Here is a 15,224-nt window from a genome sequence, read left to right as displayed (position 1 = left end):
GACTTCTTCTTTCTGAGGAGGCGGTGTGTAACAGGATGCTGATAGATCTGTCTATGATGGCTGGCGCCCTCTTCTTTGTGATTGCCTGCTGTGTCTCCATCAATGCTGGAGACACAAGCAACCTGAACAGGCTGGTCAGGAGAGCTGGCTCCATCGTTGGCTCTACACTGGACAGGGTGGAGGAGTTGGAGAAGGTGTGTATAGCAAGGAAGCTGGATGCTATCATAGACAACCACTCACACCCCCCCAATAGGGAGATTGAGGGGCAATTGAGCAGGAGGGGACTTGGTGTGTGTGTGTGTGTGTGTGTGTGTGTGTGTGTGTGTGTGTGTGTGTGTGTGTGTGTGTGTGTGTGTGTGTGTGTGTGTGTGTGTGTGTGTGTGTGTGTGTGTGTGTGTGTGTGTGTGTGTGTGTGTGTGTGTGTGTGTGTGTGTGTGTGTGTGTGTGTGTGTGTGAGAGTGTCTGTGTGTGTGTGTGTGTGTGTGTGTGTGTGTGTGTGTGTGTGTGTGTGTGTGTGTGTGTGTGTGTGTGTGTGTGTGTGTGTGTGTGTGTGTGTGTGTGTGTGTGTGTGTGTGTGTGTGTGTGTGTGTGTGACACTGACAGTGACAGCACAGTGCTATTGTGGCATTTCAAAAGTATTCAAACATGTTTGAATGCTAATTATAATACATAATCTTCACAGATGAACCTCACTTGCTTCAGCACCACCGACCCAGTCTCTGTTGGTGTGAATGTGACCCACATCTATAATGGCCTGGTGGATACAGGCTCCCTGTGGATAGGAGAACCATCTGACATCTTGCGGTGTTCTGGAACCAGTCCTCCTGCCTCGTCCCGCTGTGTACCATGTATTCTGAACCAGACTGTCCATGTGATTTGTAAGGACGTCCCAGAGACAACCCAGCTGATGATGGAGGCAGTGGATGAACACATTGACAACATTAAAGCTGGTGAGTCTAACATTGAGTGTGAGCAAAGGAAATGGACAGAAATAACATTCCACTGTGACACTGTGATACAGTTAGCAGAGAATAAATGTTTCATTATGGACACTATATGAACCTGAGCAATATGTAGATCACATACAGTAGCTCACAAGTATTTACTCTTGTCAGATTGTCTAATAACCCCAGCACTGTGTTTATTATTTTCAGGCATTGATTGCCCCTTAATATATTCATTAGTAGGCCTAATTGTATTAATTTAGATGAATGTGATTCATGATTTCAGATAATGAAATAAGATGTTAAATGACTGAAACCCAAATGGATATATAACAAGTAATAGTAGTAGAAGTAGAAGTCTAGTAGTAAAGCTACACAGTAAAATCCTTAATTTAACTCTGAAGAGTGTACAAATGGAACCAAATAGTTCCAACTCAACCATTTGGTTCAATTTGTACACTCTTCAGAATTCAATTAACACAAAGGATTTTACTGTGTACTGATCAAGTAAGTAGTAGTAGTAATAGTTATAGTAGTAGTCTAGGAGTGTAATCATTAGCACCACTAGCAGTATCTGTAACATTAGTAGTAGTGGTAGTAATAGTAACTGTAGTCGTAGTATAATTATTAGCAGTACTACTAGTAGTAGTATCTGTAGCAGTAGTAGTGGTGTTAGTAATATACAGTAACAGTAGATCAGATCAGACACTTTGTGCTCGTTGTAACTTTACTGAAATGCTGACCTTTTGACCTTGGTGTCATTACAGACTGTCAATCCTTCACTAAACCCTTCGGTGAGTACCATTAGTACCAGTACATAAATAGTGGCGTGTGTCAGCCTTTAGGGCATGGGTCTTCAACAGTGGGTCCGGGATCAGGCCTCCAGATGTTTTTGTTTTTTTTACCACTTGAATAATAGAATCCCTATTCTGGTCGGAACATTAGTTGAAAATAGAAGATCTATAAGCTTGTACGAGCTTGTAGATCAGCTATTTGCAGACCAACAACAGAGCCAAAGGTCAAGTTTAGTCTTTAAATGTCTGAAAATACACATCATCATGAATCTAACATATCAATAGAAAAGATCATGCGTAAACAAACAAACCAACACACGCATGATGAAGCTATCTATGAAATCTATGAAAAAGTTTAATCTGCAACACAATGTTATACAATAGTGGGGGGTCCCTGCTTCATCTCTCTCTCAGCTAAGGACTCCTTTGTCTAAAAAACACTAAAAAACCCTGATTCAGGGGACCCTGATCTCTGTGCCCAGTATCTCCACTCAGTCCAACCTTGGATGCTGCTCCTATATAGAATATTAAAGTTATAAAACATCATAATCCTGCTTTGTTGTGTTCAGCTTCATGTAAACAAATGCTGTATTATATTTTCTAGACCTGAAATCACAGCAAGCTAGCGAGCTACCAGGTGTAAATGAAACGTTTATTTATTTTGTTATAATTATTGTGCAATGTCTGTATTGTACAGTATTAGTTTATATAGTAACCTACTGTATACAGCTATCCTTCTTCTTCTTCTTCTTCTTCTTCTTCTTTTTACTACTACTATTACTACAGCTGCTGCTGCTGCTGCTGCTGCTGCTGTGTGTGTGTGTGTGTGTGTGTGTGTGTGTGTGTGTGTGTGTGTGTGTGTGTGTGTGTGTGTGTGTGTGTGTGTGTGTGTGTGTGTGTGTGTGTGTGTGTGTGTGTGTGTGTGTGTGTGTGTGTGTCTGTGTCTGTGTCTGTGTGTGTGTGTGTGTGTGTGTGTGTGTGTGTGTGTGTGTGTGTGTGTCTGTGTGTGTGTGTGTGTGTGTGCGTGCAAGCGCCATATTTTCTTCTTTGCTGATCTCTGTGGAGTAATTTGACCTCTGACCTTTCTTTCCAATGCTGCCGAGAACAGTTTGATTAAAGTAAGAAATCTGAAATGTTTCTCTCGTCTTCACCTGTTGTTTCTGCCCGATCCTCAGTACAATGTATACTATATGTATTAGGGCATTCACGAATAGTGATTTTAGCATTCAAATTATTCGACCTATAAGTATTCGAATATTCGATTAATCGATTTGATTACAAAAAATAAAAAAATATTTTTTTATTTTTTTTTGCCAATGGCATTGACGACTCGACTCAAGGAATGCGAGTTGACGTCTTTTTTTTTTATAGAATAATCGACTTTGATGTACAGTGGTCGAATAGTGGTTTGATAGTCGAATATTCGATTATTCTGTTAATGCCCTAATGTATACAATATGTACAGTATTATGATGTTATTACAGTATCAGTTTACACAGCATTGTTGAATATTGTTGAAATGTAGATTTTGTTTAGACACCCAGACACCATCACACATTCTGACACCACATGTGCATCCACAGTATTCACTATTATAATGCAATGATCTCTTTACTGACACTAAGGCAGTGCGTCCACCAAAGGGTTTTATCCCTGTTGAAAACGCAAGGCGCTCTGCTAAACACGCTTCCAAACGCCCTGATTTGAAAATATAAAAATTCTGGGAGCCCGGATAAAAACACCAGACGTGAACAAAAACGCAGCGCAACGCAAAACAGCGCCTCGTCATGCTGCTTGCTTTTCCCATAACGTGGCGCTCCCATTGAACAATTAAAAACATACGCTGCACTCAGGAAGAAAAAACAAAAATGTCTCGGTGGACACAGCCCCTAATGCACACACCTGTGCCTTGCACTAGTTATTATGATAGACTAGTTATTATAGACAGACAGACGCTATTGATTATTGAGTTGTAAAAATAGTTGGATCTGTAAGGAGGATGACTGAACCTCTGTTCTTCATCTTTCACTTCTCTCTTCCCTCCTCTTCATCTGTCATCTCTAGATGTTTCTACATCTGGAGAGTTTCCCTGGTGGGGATGGCTTATCGTCATCATCACCCTTGGCGTCATCATGGTCTTCCTCTGTGTCCTGGTTTATAAGAAGAGAAGAAGCATTCTGGACTTTGTTCATAGCAGACTCTGCACACCTGACACTCCAGCTGATAATGAGGACAGGTACAGAATGTTTAATGTTTTAATTCAGTTCAACTAACTTTAGTGTCTTTTTCAATCAATCAATCAATCAATCAATCAATCAATCAATCAATCAATCAGTGACAGTCAGTCAGTCAGTCAGTCAGTCAGTCAGTCAATTCTTCTACTTTTCAATATCTCATCTTCCTCTTTCTCTGTCTGTCTGCTTCTATGTCTCTTCTGTCCAGGCCTATGGATGCTGTCTCTGAGGCCAGTCCTATGATGAATGGAGTCTCTGTGGACAAACCAGGTGAAGGTCGTTGATGGAACATCTACCGCACTCATGTAGCCTCACCTTCCAGCTGAGAGTGAGATGAAGCTGCCATTCCAGTACTCAGTGACAGAAATACATTTTCCACTTCACACAATGATGCACTGACAACTATCTGCAGCTGAACTTGGGCAAAACAAATGTAGGGGTTAACAAACACCCCCGCATTGGACTGAACCCTACAGTATGGACTTTGTTTGCGGGCATTGGATAATGTAAGTTAGATGATGTTAAACAGTTAACTCCATGTTTCCATCCATGTGGGAGACAACTTTAATTTCAAAGTCATATTTCCTTGGATTTGTGATTTTAAAACTTCATCATGTACTGTAAGTTGTCAGTGGCTCAGGAGGTAGAGCAGTTGTCTGATCTGTCATGTTTGTGCTCGTGTCACACACGCCATGACGAGCTAGATTGTGATCAACATGTTTCTATGCAATATGCAGGACAATGATTTGACACAGCTGAAGCAGGCGTAGATCGCCTGGCGTTGACTCGATGAGCGATTGTCTGTGTATTCAAAAGAGGAGCGCGGTGCGACCCCGCTGATCCAAGCGAGAACGCAGTGTCACATCCTGTCTGAAAAGCCCTTTAGAGAGGACCAATTATATGAAGATAAGGTTGACCTGAGCAAGACACTGAACCCACAACTGCTCCTCTGTGTATTCACTCTGATCAGCACATACTGTGGGGTCACTGCAAAGAAGTAATGTAGTCTCTGGATCACTTGGAATGTCCTTTACTGTCATATTAGCTTCATATGCAGTTAATGGTGAAGAGCTGAGGGCAGTGGGACTTTCTTCTTCCTTGTTATGAGACGTTACAAGACCCATTACTGTACTGTATGTAAGCTAGAGAAAGGTAGGAGAGAGCAAGAGATACGCTGCCTATGCTGTCTTTGTCTTAATGCGCTTAATATTTTGTGTAAGCACTATGAATTGCCTTGTTGAAATGTCTCTATTAATAAATGTTCGTTTTCCTTCCGTTGCCATACTGTATTAAAGATGTGTTGTTCGTTTTGGTGTGGGTTTACGGCTCACAGTAGCATAGGAACTTTATGAAGGGGCAGAGTTGTGTTCACAGCCGATCACATAGATAATACCACCCTGTAAGGATTCATGAATGAATGTGTTGTATTTATGACCCTTTGATGAGCTTGTTTGTCTTTCTGAACCACACTGATGTTAAGAAAGAAGGCTCTATCGAGGAGTGATAAAAGGCCACCAGAAGTTTTCCATTGAGCCCGTTTTTTCTTGAGCACTCTCAGGAAGTACAAAAGCTGCTGTGTCTTTTTGACCACAGCCGTGGTCAGATCAGCAGTGGTTATCAGAGATCAGGGTTTCCCTGGAATGTGAAGCGGTGAACCCTTGTTTTTCAATAACAACTTGACATGCCGATAATAACTTTACAGATCTATGGCCAGTTTCACAGCAAAACTTGAAACAACTTGTGGTATTAGAGTCTACAGTTCAGTGTTCAACTCCATAATCCCCTTTCAGACCTCTGAAACCAAGCGCAGGGTCCTAGGGCTCAACCTCAGCGTGTGCAGCTACAGTAGATCCTGGACTTTCTGTCAGAACGACAGCAAGTGGTGAGGATGAGATCATCATGTGCTGACCCCCAGCACATGAGCCCTGCCAGGGCTGTGTTCCGAGCCTCCTTGTCTACGACCCGTATACCTGTATGACTGCGTACCACACACAGCTCTAACTTAGTGGTGAAGTTTGCAAAAAAAACTAAAAACATAGGCCTGATCACGGACAACGATAAGACAGCCTACAGGAGAGACGTGGCGGAGAACCTGACAAAACGGTGCCAGGAGAGCAACCCTGCTCTCAACAAACAAGACCAAAGAGCTGATGGACTATAGGATGTCAGAGAACACAAGGCGCTGCAGTGGAGAGGGTCAGTGAGTTCAAATACCTAGGAGTGCATATCACTGATAAAGTGGTATGCACTTTCTCAGGTGACTGAAGAAGTCCGATATGGGTCCCAATAAGTAATACTGTTATTGTTTAACAAGAATCAACTGAATTTCAAGCACAATTCACGATTACGGCATTTAGATTCAAATTTGGAGAGCTTATGTTTCCTTTGTTGAAAATGTATTTTACGTTGTGGTTTGTGACAGACAAGGATTGCATTACATTTGTGTAGTTTCTGTATTATTATTATTATTATTATTATTATTATTATTATTACTATTATTTAAATGGAAGAACACTTGGGCTACAAGTGAACAGACATCCACCTACTTTTTGTGAAAACCTATACTGTATTGTGACATACTGTATAGTTTGTATTCCCACAGTACAGATTTCTCCTTTTCTACACATGGTGTTTCTCAGATTGGTCTCAGATCAGAGGCTCAAGTAGGAACACCCTGTCTGGCACAATGTGCCGGGACTCTTACAGTGTATCAGAATTCAGATTTAAAGGATAATTGCCCCCCTCCACTCCAGCTCCCCTGTTATCTTTGGCACACGTCCAGGGAGTGTGACTCATCATCATATTGTGTAACACAGAGCTAAACTCAAGTCATGTGTTGGTCTGAAAGGAATATCACACACTGTCCCACTACCATCACCATCAGCCCGACCCCCTATTAACAGCCTTTCCCAGAAATAAGGCTTTCTTCTGATATCTTCTCTGTCTTGGCCTTTTCTTTCTCCCTCTCTTTCCAGAAGAGGTGGATCTACACACTGGAAACAATGTTTACACTCAGAGTTAGATGAAGATCTCCCCCCAAATGAAGATCTCCCCCAGAGGGGAATACTATAAATAATACATCAACTACTAATGACGTTTCCGGATCCATGAATTGAACTCAGTGGAACCATGGTCTAAACCATCTTTTTTCTATAAGCCAGGTTTATGTCATATGTGGCTGTATATGTATTTGTATATTGATTTATATGTGTGTCAATGTGCTAGGTCTACAATATTTGCACTGGTGAATTGAACTCACACATTCCTTGTGACTCATATTTGGACTCATTATGTGGCACATTTATTGTTATTATCGTTTTCTTGTGTGTTATTCTTTCCAGTAAACAATGGAGATATCAGATATGCAATATGAATTTTAAACCTGTGATGTGACAAAGTTGAATAATTCTTTACAAATAGTATTAATTTAAGCCATAGTTAGACCTTCATTTGAGATAATTTATTTAGGCTGTCAAACCATTTACAGAGTGAGGAAGTGTCCACATGTCTGTACACTGTTTAACCATGTGGGAAGTGGTAACAACATCCAAACACACAGACAGGCTCTGTGTGTTTTCAATTACCACACCGCGCATAAAATCGTGGAGGAAAATGCAAGTGCCGAGGCGATAAGGAGAGTGGCGGGGAATTCCCCCACAGGCTCATGTGTACCAGCAGGGAGCTGCCTTTGCCCGGAGGGCCTGTGTGCCTTGTGGAACACAACTGGCTTCAGCATGACATCATTCCACCTCGTTTAGCATGTTTCTCCTGGATCTCAGGGATGGGTGATGATCTTGAGCTGGGTTGTGCATGACACCGGATAAATCAGCCATCCCCCCACCACACACACACACACACGCACGCACGTACGCGCGCGCCTACACACACACACACACACACTCGGGGGACCCCTGCTCTTGTTTAATGATAATAATAATAATAAAAGCTTCAATTTATATGTAAATAAAATATATTATTTACATCAAAAACAATGAACAACCAACAAGCAAACAACACAACAAACAACTATTTGCCAGAAGCCTGAGAGAATAGGTGTCTTTTCAAGGCAGCCTTCAAGTTCAAGTTTATCTCTTGTCTTGTCAAGCAGTGTACTGTATGTGTAAACCCCCAGAAATAAAATAACTCATCTGTCCTGCTACACCATGGGAGGATATAACAGGCACAGCTAAAGTAAGTGTGTACTTTAAAGTAATACTAGGTAACGTTTTCAACAAAACTAAAGTTAAATTGTATATCTTTTGCGAGTGGCAAAAGTTTCACAACACCCACTCCGTGAATTTCACCCCCGGAAGCCTTTTATTTATATATTTTCTATTGAACGTGTACGGGGGGGACTTTCCCGGGAAAATGACGTTCCTGGCCAACGTCATGACGTCGTGGCCGACGTCCTCAGGAACTACCGCAACGGTTTCCTGTTTGGCCAGGAACTACCGCGCTATTAACAAAAAGGAACCTCACGCTGATTTTAAGAGAATGTAGAATTGGGAGATCGAAAAAGAACAGAAAAAGAAAGCACAGCTCATGGTAACTAATGCTCCACTGGCTAAGAGAAACGATCCGTAGATAGTATAAAACAATTAAAAGATCGCTTTTTGAAACGCTTCCGGCTTCCGGTGAAAACGAATGGAATTCTGGGTAATCGAGGACTAGGGAAATTGTATGCAGTGACGGTAGTGACCAGCAGAGGTTGCTAAAAATCGTTATTTGTGATTTTGCATTGTACAACTTTAAGTTTTTTTCATTCAACCTTTATTTAAAATTCTCTTAGAGATCATTGAGGGAGACACTAATTTACAATGATGCAGAGATTACACATAGAAACAACAAAAGAACAACCAAGAAAGACAACATGTTGACAGAAATCAACTAAAACAGTTGCATACAGGTAATGAACGGTTATTAAGTAAATTCCCTCTGATTCAAACCACGCATACATTATGCTGAATACAAATATGATACTCTTGTGCTTAAACTCTTTCCCAAATGTTTTTTGTCCACAGTTCTTGAAAAAGGTATTTGTAAACTGCAGTCTCAAAATGTAGGCCCCTGTTTTTGTTTGGTTCAGAGAACAAAAATCCAATGATCTGATTCTGAGCATATGCCTCATTGGATTGTTGCATACTCCACATAAAAATCCTCAACTTGTTGTTGGTTCTTTTTTGAAAAAGGATCTTTAACCTTTTGTTTCATTAAGAAGAAATTTAGCAGTGTGTGTGTGTGTGTGTGTGTGTGTGTGTGTGTGTGTGTGTGTGTGTGTGTGTGTGTGTGTGTGTGTGTGTGTGTGTGTGTGTGTGTGTGTGTGTGTGTGTGTGTGTGTGTGTGTGTGTGTGTGTGTCTCTCTCTCTCTTGCTCTTGCTCTCTCTCTCTGTGTCTCTTTCAAGGTCAAGGTCCTCTTCTACTGTTACCTGTTCCTGCTTTCTTCACTGTCCTCTGGTCGTATCTGGAACCATCAATTTCTCTCCTGCAAAGCTCTCTAGCTGTAGTTTCTCTCCATCTAGTACCACAGCATGGCAAGCAGTGTGTATGATAGCTTGCAGGAAATAAGGACCAATTTGACCCCAAACATTGTGGTCCTTTGACCACAGAAGATCCTTCACTCTTGTGCTCTCTCTACCTCTTATCCTATCTCTCTCACTCCCTCACTGCTTAATAATAACCTCACTAAAATAATAATAACAGTAATGAGGGAGGGAGGGAAGATAGATGTCATGTCAACGTTACAGTTAAGAAATAAAAACAGAAATAAAACATTACCATTAGGTAAAGAAATGCAAGTTTATTTGTACGGCACATTTCAAAAAGGGAATTTAAAGGGCAACATATGAAGAGCATTAAGACATTTAAGTCCTGATTATGGTAAAGACACCATGAAATGACTTGATTTTTCGAGACAGGTGCTGGCAGCCCGGCAGAGGAGCAGTCATACATGGTGACCAAGACAACTCTTAATAGCAGCGTAGAACAAAGGTTTAAGCAGGCAACATGATGAGATGAAAACTGCTGCTGATGCTGTCATTGTTTTCCTCTGGAGGGAGGGTCGACTCCCAACCTAGCGCAGATGCTACAAAACATTATTCTGAATTGGTGTGCACACGTCTCTCACCCAAAACGTTTTTAAAACTGTAAACTTGTTGAGGCGTTCGGGTGGCACAGGTGTAAGGGACAGGGACTACTAGTACTGTGTGGCAAATTGGGAATTGGCATGACGATTAAACTGGAAGAAAAACTGAAAAAAGTATAAATACATTTATAAGTTAATACATTATTAAATAAATAAATACATAAAGCTGAGTGAGATCACCTGCCTACTATGAGGTATGTTGAGTTCATGGTTAAGTTAATATACTGTAGATTGTTACAGCTTTCACATATTTTTGTTTGTAATTTGGATCTGAAGAAAGGAACTGAAGACAACAAGACCCAAACCATCAGCGAAGTGCAGACCCTCTGGAACTTCAAGTAAGAAAGAAAAAGATGCAACTGTATTCTCTGTAGCACATTGTGTGTCAAAAATAGACAACCTACCAGCTTAGGTGTCGCAGATACGACGTGTTGTAAGCTTTGGCTATTTTCAGCGTAGGCCTACGCCGCCATCGTGCAAAGTATGAATTTACACTCCATAATCAAATGTCAACACAGAAAAGATGACGTATCAGCCTGATGTACATGTGTTGACTCAGCACCTACTCTAGGTCAGTGCTTAATTTGTAAATTATTAGGTGCCGGAGCTCATGAATGCGACTAAAAGTCATGCTTTCTTTCCTCCTCTCTCTCTCTCTCTCTCTCTCTCTCTCTCTCTCTCTCTCTCTCTCTCTCTCTCTCTGGGTCCATAAGATCAAGTTGTAAACATTGACAACTACTTTGACATGAGGGGGAGGCAGGGCCTTTGCGTAGGAGTCAGATCACCCGTCTCAGGGGCACAACCATTTTAATAATGGTGAATAATTAAGTGTTTAAATTGTGGCAATTTACGAACGTAACTCGGTTTCATTTCATCCACGGTCTGAGGAGAAAATGTGAACGTTGAATTAATAATAAATATAGCCTTCCAGTCTAGAGTTCATTCATCATTTGTTGCCTGCTTTACGGTAACATGAACATGTACAGTCTCTCTCCCTTTGGAACAGAGAGACACAGAAGGATGTGCAGCTGGAAGGTGAGGCAACATGAGTAGAGTAGATGTTCCATCAACGACCTTCAGACCTGGTTGGTTGACACTCCGTTATAGGACCTGGACAGAAGATAGAGTGACAAGAGGAGGGGAGGGGGGGATAAGAGAAAGGAGAGATTGTATTGAAGTGTAGAACTATCTCCCAAAATGTTTGAGGTAAAAGACACTGAGGTAAGCTGACATGAATTCCAACATGAATCATTCCGTACCTGTCCTTGGTGTCAGCTGGATTTGCACGTCTGCAGAATCTGCGGCCAAACTCCAGAATGCTTCGTCTCTTATGAACCAGGACACTGATGATGCTGATGATGCAGAGGGCGATGATAAGACCACCCCACCAGGGAAACTCTCCCCCTGAGAGATAGAATGACAGATGAAGAACAGAGGTTCAGTCATCCATCCTCCTTACAGCTCCATGATCAACTATTGTTACAAATCAACAATCAATAGCTTTTATAGATCAATGATTTTCACGACTCAAAAATATGATACACAAATGCTATAGTTACTGAAACACGCACGCACGCACGCACGCACGCACGCACGCACGCACGCACGCACGCACGCACGCACGCACGCACGCACGCACGCACGCACGCACGCACGCACGCACGCACGCACGCACGCACACACACACACACACACACACACACACACACACACACACACACACAAACACACACACACACACACACACACACACACACCGAAGTCTTCACATGGGCCTGTGATAACGCCACCATGTAAAACCCATTATTTTATATTACTCCTTCAGATTTTATCCAAATTTCATGCAAATCGATACACATGATCTCTATAGTCATGTGATCAAGACCGATCTGTTTGATTTGTCATATTCCTTCCTGATTGGCTAAGATTGACATCTAAAGTTTGCAGGAGTGGCCCGGTTTGAACAAAATGCCTCAAATCATGAACACAGCTTCCGATTGCGGTGAAACTTTGCACGCACATTCGCACTACCTTGAGATGCTTGCACAAAACACAAACCTGCATTTCAGTTTCACATGTAACACGCATTAGACTAAGATTAGCATCCATCTAAATCGAAAGAACATCCAACATCCAACATCATGGCTGTGGCGTTAAATAGCCTACATTTAATAAAATATCTCCAGACTTTACCATGAGTTTCACAAGGACCACATGTCCCCCAGAGAGCACATAGATATAGGTATGGTGCACACAATAGACAGCCTCACAGCCAGTGGTGGAAAGTAACTAAGTACTTATAGGTACAATTCTGAGGTATTGTTTTACTTTACTGGAGTATTTCCAATTTTCAGTAGGCTACTTTTACTTCTACTCCACTACATCTCAGAGGCAAATATTATACTTTTACTCCACTACAATTATTTGAAAACTTTAGTTACTTGTAGATTTTGATTATTATTACAAAACATACATTAACCACTTCAGCCCTATACATTTTAGTCATTTGAAAATAGCAGATCTACAAGCTCACAACGCGTGGCATGGCAACAAAATATGTTTTTATACATTTGAATTGTGAAATGGGACATTCTACAATACATAATGAGTACTTTCTACTTTTGGTAGGCCTACTTCAAGTACATTTTGATACCAATGTATACGTTTGTATTTTTATACTTACTTAAGTATTCCGGACTATTACTTAACAGTATTGATACTTTTACTTAAGTAAAAAAATGTGAATACTTTTTCCACCACATGTATGCATTCTAGGCTAGAATGCATACATGTGGTGGAAAAAGTCAGAGATCTAACCTGGCACGCATCTATAGCTAGAATGTCTAGCTATAGATGCGCGCCAGGTTAGATCTCTGATAAAGGCTCAGCTGGGTTGAACCCTCCAGACCACCTGCTCCTATAGCAAGCATTAATACATCATGATCATGTTATGACTTGAGTTATGACACAAGTTAATACATTCATAATAACTTCGCTCTTGAGTCTCCCTATATGATCAAATAATTCTCGCCGTCCATTATCGGAGCACAATGAACATAAAAGTCCCACAACAGCCTATATTTAGTAAGAAGGCATAGCACAGTCATTTTATTTGTACATTTTGTAAACATATTTAATATTAACAAATGAATCACTGCACTAAAGTGATGTTAAGCTTTGAAAGGTTATACTGGCTTGGGAATTTATATTTAATATGTTTAATTAAATACAATACATACTCTAATTGAATAAAATTTCATATCACATGGAAGACTGTGTTTCATATAGTTTGTCCAAGGAACATGATTATATATTCGTTTAAACCCTGACATCCTTATCAGTTACAGGGTCACCTGTGGTTGTGCTTTTCAGTTTCCCAGCATGTCTGTGTGTGTATGTGTGTGCGTCAGTGTGGTATGTGGCAAGTGTATGGTATGTGCCTGAACACACTATGTGTGTGTGTGTGTGTGTGTGTGTGTGTGTGTGTGTGTGTGTGTGTGTGTGTGTGTGTGTGTGTGTGTGTGTGTGTGTGTGTGTGTGTGTGTGTGTGTGTGTGTGTGTGTGTGTGCGTGCGTGCGTGCGTGCGTGCGTGCGTGCGTGCGTGCATGCGTGCGTGTGCGTGTGCATATGCGTACGTGTACGTGTATGTGTACGTGTTTGTGTGTGCATAGACACACATAAATAAGTGTGACTGGAAAAAAGGCCACAAAGGCCACAATCTGGAATACAATCATACTCGGAACGTCACCATCAACCACTTACCACCAATTCCAATTTTACCTCATTCATCTGCTCAGGTTGACAAGAAAAAGGAAGCAGTGAGCATCCTCCTACACAGGGGACATCACCTATAGTGTTCCAAAGACCTGCACCAACACAGAGATCTGCACTGCATCCTGTCTCCTGCAGCAACACAAGGCAGACATCCCTCTCTAACCTACCTGGGACAGTCCCTGTGGTGTGTGTGACGATGGTCTGCAATGGAGGCTGAAAAGAAGCTTCATCTGTTGTTTCTCCTTCCTGTGGTCTTTCATCTCTCCACTGGCTCCTTGCAGGACAGTAAGTGATTGTTATTGCATATATTTTAATCATTAATTATTACCACTGCTGTGGCTGTGAATATTATGTTTCACTGGGTAACTCTGTACAGGGTCCAGGAATAACACATTGAATGTAAACAGTGTGACAGTTTACAGTGATTGTATATCTGTTTGCAAAAATGGCACCTATTACTATTCAATCTAAAGGGATTATTTGTTCAATTAATTTAAGAAAAACACCTTAAAACAGGTGTTGTGATGTAGAGTGTAGGCTGAAGTTTAGTTTGTTTGAAACAACGCTGACAACTATACTCTCCTACAGAAAGCAAAAATCCAATGCAACACGACATGACACTGCTATGTGTGTAATCAGTGGTGTAAAGTAACTAGTAACTTTACTTAAGTACAATTTTGAGGTACTTTTACTTTACTGGAGTATTTCCAGTTTGCAGTACTTTTACTTCTACTTTACTACATCTCAGAGGCAAATATTGTGCTTTTACTCCACTACATTTATTTGAAAACTTTAGTTACTAGTTACTTTGCAGATACAAATTATTATATTATAAAACATGCATTAACCCCTTTAGCCCTATTTTATACCTAAGCTCACAACTCGGGCAAGTGAGTAAGTGAGTAAGCTCACAACGCGCCGCGATGCGATGCGTTGTGACGCGTTGTGAGCTTGTAGATCTGCTATTTTCAAACATTTTAGTACTTTTACTTTTGGTACTTAAAGTACATTTTGATACCAATACTTTTGTACTTTTACTTAAGTAAATTTTGAATTTTACATTCCAGTATTGATACTTTTACTTAAGTAAAACATTTGAGTACTTTTTCCACCACTGTGTGTAATGGGAGATGTAGTCGCGTCAATTTCTAAGCCTGAGAATTGTAGTCTATTTGTAGGTGGCTTTTAGTTTCAGTCAGTTGATACTTCATAACCATATGAGGAATATGCCGGGACAAATTTTTGTTTTATTTTTGGAACACAGTTTTTATATTATTTGATGTAAAAAAATATGGGTTAAGAAATGTGTGACCACATTTTAACCAACAATAAGAAT

Source organism: Gymnoscopelus braueri (assembly GCF_963280865.1).
Source record: "Gymnoscopelus braueri genome assembly, chromosome: 2".
Classification (NCBI taxonomy): domain Eukaryota; kingdom Metazoa; phylum Chordata; class Actinopteri; order Myctophiformes; family Myctophidae; genus Gymnoscopelus; species Gymnoscopelus braueri.
Note: the sequence above shows the minus strand (reverse complement) of the source record.